The following is a 3863-nucleotide window of genomic DNA, read 5'->3' as shown; positions in this document are numbered from 1 at the left end:
TATATGTGAGCATGTACTACCAATATTTTCTTTTGGATTTGGCTTATCTCTAATACTTTTTTAACTGAAATTTTCTTTTGTTTTAAGGAGAAATTGCCTCATTATCCACTAACTAAATAAAATGTGGAGATTAAAGTCCACTACCCTTGCCATTATGTATTTAAAACAAAAGGAAATCTTCAGTTAAAAAAATACTGGAGGTAAGTCAAACTCATTTTTTTTCTATATCCAAAATCGATCTTAATTACAAACATAGTATTATGAATATTTTCAATTTTTAATCATTTTTCACTTTAAAAAGTGGGAATCCATGATCTCTATAAAGAATGAATCCAACCATATCACTAAAATACGAAACTATTAAGGCTCTCTTTGATTGAGAAGATAAAAAAGTAGAAGAATAGAAAATACTTTAGTTTATCATCATGTGTGTTTGGTTGGATGATGGAAAATTAAAATGATGAAAAATAAATATAAAAATTTCCTCCTTCTTGCTAAAAAAATAAAACAAGAGAATGAAAAATGTAATTTGTATGAATTTTTTGAAAAGTTTTTGGAATCGGACAAAGATGATAGTTGGTGGCTACTTGTAGAGGATTTTTTTTGGGCGGGGGGGGAAGTCATTTTGACTTACCTATCCGTTTTCACCTTCGTTTTCTTCCAGCTTTGGGAAGAAATGATTTGGTGAGCTAAGTCTGAAGGTAGCTGGCCCCACCTTTTTGCTCAATGTTTTGCATTGTTAAGAGCATCCACATCAGTCCATGGAAATTTTTTTCCATTTTACACATCTAAAACCTACTTTTCTTATTTTACACACCTATTTTTACAAAACACCCACATCAGTTTGTCTATTATACACATTTATTCAAATAAAATATTCATTTCTTTAACCCAACACAACCCACATAGCCACCATCATCAGCCACCGTCTCTCTCAAGATCGACGCCTCCGGCCTCCCACCGTGCAACAAGATCGACACCGGAATCCACACAAGCCAATCACATCGAAATCCCAAAGAAAACAAGTAAAAAAAAAGATTGATGATGCGAAAAAAAATGGATCAAAACCCACGAGATTCATGGCAGCCTCAAGCTCAAGCTTGCAGTAAGAAAAGATTCTCGGCTCAAGCTCAAGTGGAAAAAAAAGATTCACGGCAACCTCAAGCTCAACCAAAAATGGATCAAAACCCACGAGATTCTAGGCGACGGACCCATCGGAGAACTCCATTCATGTTGTAGGCGACGGACTCGTCTGGCAACTTAGCTTGCTCGACCTCGTTCTCATCGGCGGCGGTGGCAATCGGCAGAAGCTAGAGGAAGAAAGCTTGATGAGAGATGAGAGAAAGAGAGAGCTGTGTTGTGCACCTGAGAGAGAGGGAGCTGAGAGTCCAGTAGAGAGGAGGGAGAAAAAGCTATTAAAAAATTAAATACACGTGATACAGTGCTCGTGTAAATTTACACGGGTATTGTAGCTTGTTGAAAATTTTACACAACTTTACACATTTTTAAACGGACTGATTTGGGAAGTTTTGTGGGTTAAATGTATAAAATTCCTCTCTTTTTCTATTATACAAGAGTATACAAGAGCTGACGTGGATGCTCTAACCAAACAAGACAAAATTTGATGTTTTGAACCTAGATTTCTGTCAAAGGTTTTCCATCCTTCTACTTTCATCTTAACCAAAATATAAGCTCTACAAATGCAAAATGCTCCTCTCAAATGCATGCTGAAAAGATAAAACATATATGAGTAGTTGTACAGTTACTTCAAGTTTTACTACATTGAACTTACAAACTTAGTAGCGACTTCAGAAATTTTTTTTAGGGTGTTTCTTGAAAAGTATAAACTATACAAGGTGAAAACTATATTTTCGTCCTTACATTTTACATTTTCACGCGATTTTCACTTTGATCCCTTACTTTTATTTCCATCGCTTTTAGTCAATCCTAAAAAACGCGTCTCGTTTTTGTCCCTGCCGTTATATCAGAGACAAAAAATGCACACGTGGCAAATGGAGTGCACTGTTGGCACATTAAAAGTTGACGTGGCCATTAAAATAATAATAAAAAATGTTATTTGGCATTAAAAAATGCAACGTCAAAATCTAAATTAAAAAAATTAATTTATTAATTTTAACTAAATTAAAAAAATTAAAAATAGAATTGAAAACTTAAAATAGTATGAATTGAGATCTAAATGTGTCTTGAACAAGATCAATAAGAACATAAACCAGATTTAAGATCACAAACCCATAAATTAAAAAAAAAATGTTATTAAAAAAAGGTTTCTTCATTATTTCTCCGGCCAAAATGGCCAAATACCACAATTTTTTGAAATTTTTAGCAAAAAACCACTGTTTCGGAAATAAATGGCAATCTACCACTTTTTCCAGTACTCGAGTTTGGTGAACTCGAGTACCCTATTTTATAGTTCCACCATGGCTGCTGAGCTAGAAAATAAAGTGGTACTCGAGCTTGGTAAACTCGAGTACCATGCAACACAATACTCGAGTATACCAGGCTCGAGTACCTTTTATAAAAAAAATAAAGAAAATTTCTTTTCTACGATAGTCGAGTTTACCAAAATCGAGTACTGTGTAATTTTTTTTTTTTTTTTTTGCTTGCTTGAGGATAATTGACAAATGAACATAAAGATAAAAATAAGTAGCTTTTATATGTTTTTATATATTTAAATAGAAGCATTGTAATATATAGAGATTTTAATTTCGAAATATGAATTTAATTTCTACATTGATTAAAATTGTTCATTGTTTTCTCATAAAAATTTTTCACTATTTTCTATATAAACTATTTCTACGATTTTACATAAAATTATTTTCTGTTCAGCATTATTTAAAAAATTGTTCACTCTCTTTTCTGCGTAAATTATTTTCTGTTCACTATTTAAAAAAATTGTTCACTGTTTTCTCGTAAAACACCTAGTTAAATCGTGTTTTCTAAATTTAAACGTCAAATCTGAATGCTTTTTCATGTTTAAATTTCACAATGATTGAAAATCCAAATCTGTACGTTTTTTCATGTTCGAATTTCACTATAATCGAATCTGTTTTTCTGCATTGATAAAATCTATTTTGATACACACTTTGTCAAAATTATCCAACAATGATAGATTGTGATTGGTTGTTTATCACTTTCTAATAAGCTCACTATTTTTTCTACTTCACCTACAGTCTACCATGTAGAAGTATAGAACAAGTGCGACAAAATGAGTAGAAATTAGAGATGATTTGAATACAATGAATCGTAATGTAAAATTTCCCTTTATTACATTTTATTATTATTATTATTACTCCTTATTTAGTTTATCTAAAAAGTTAAACATTTTTGGGTTTATCCGAAAATCTATGCCACAAAATACATTGCGGGAAATCTAGACCAAAGAACTGCCAAAATAAAAAATTGAGCGGCATTGTTGCTGTACTTAAATAAGTTGTCATAAGCAGCATAAATTACCAACCAACCAAAAAAAAAAAAAAACAGAAACTACATCCACCTGATCAAATAAAGGTGGTAGGTTGGGTTTTCAGTTTTCACATACAACTTCGAAGTAGGTTCTTAACCAAATATTTTGTTTCTTTAAAGCCTTTCAATATCAGATTTGTTATATACTTTCCCTCTGTCTAGGGGCTGAGAGAGAATAGAATTTATATGTCTGGAAAAAAAAAATGTTTGTAATAGAATCTATGTTGGTTTAATGGCTGCAATCGTGCCTGAAAAATAAAATAAAATGTAGCTCAATTATCAATTTTCTATTATGACTTTTACCTCAGAGAATGTTTTGAGTGTCCATTTATGTGTGTGATTTTGAACTTGTTTCTGTGTTTTTTTTTTTTTTTTTTTGG

Source organism: Quercus suber, unplaced genomic scaffold, assembly GCF_002906115.3.
Source record: "Quercus suber isolate HL8 unplaced genomic scaffold, Cork oak 2.0 scaffold_11, whole genome shotgun sequence".
Classification (NCBI taxonomy): Eukaryota; Viridiplantae; Streptophyta; class Magnoliopsida; order Fagales; family Fagaceae; genus Quercus; species Quercus suber.
This window is presented reverse-complemented; position numbering follows the sequence as displayed.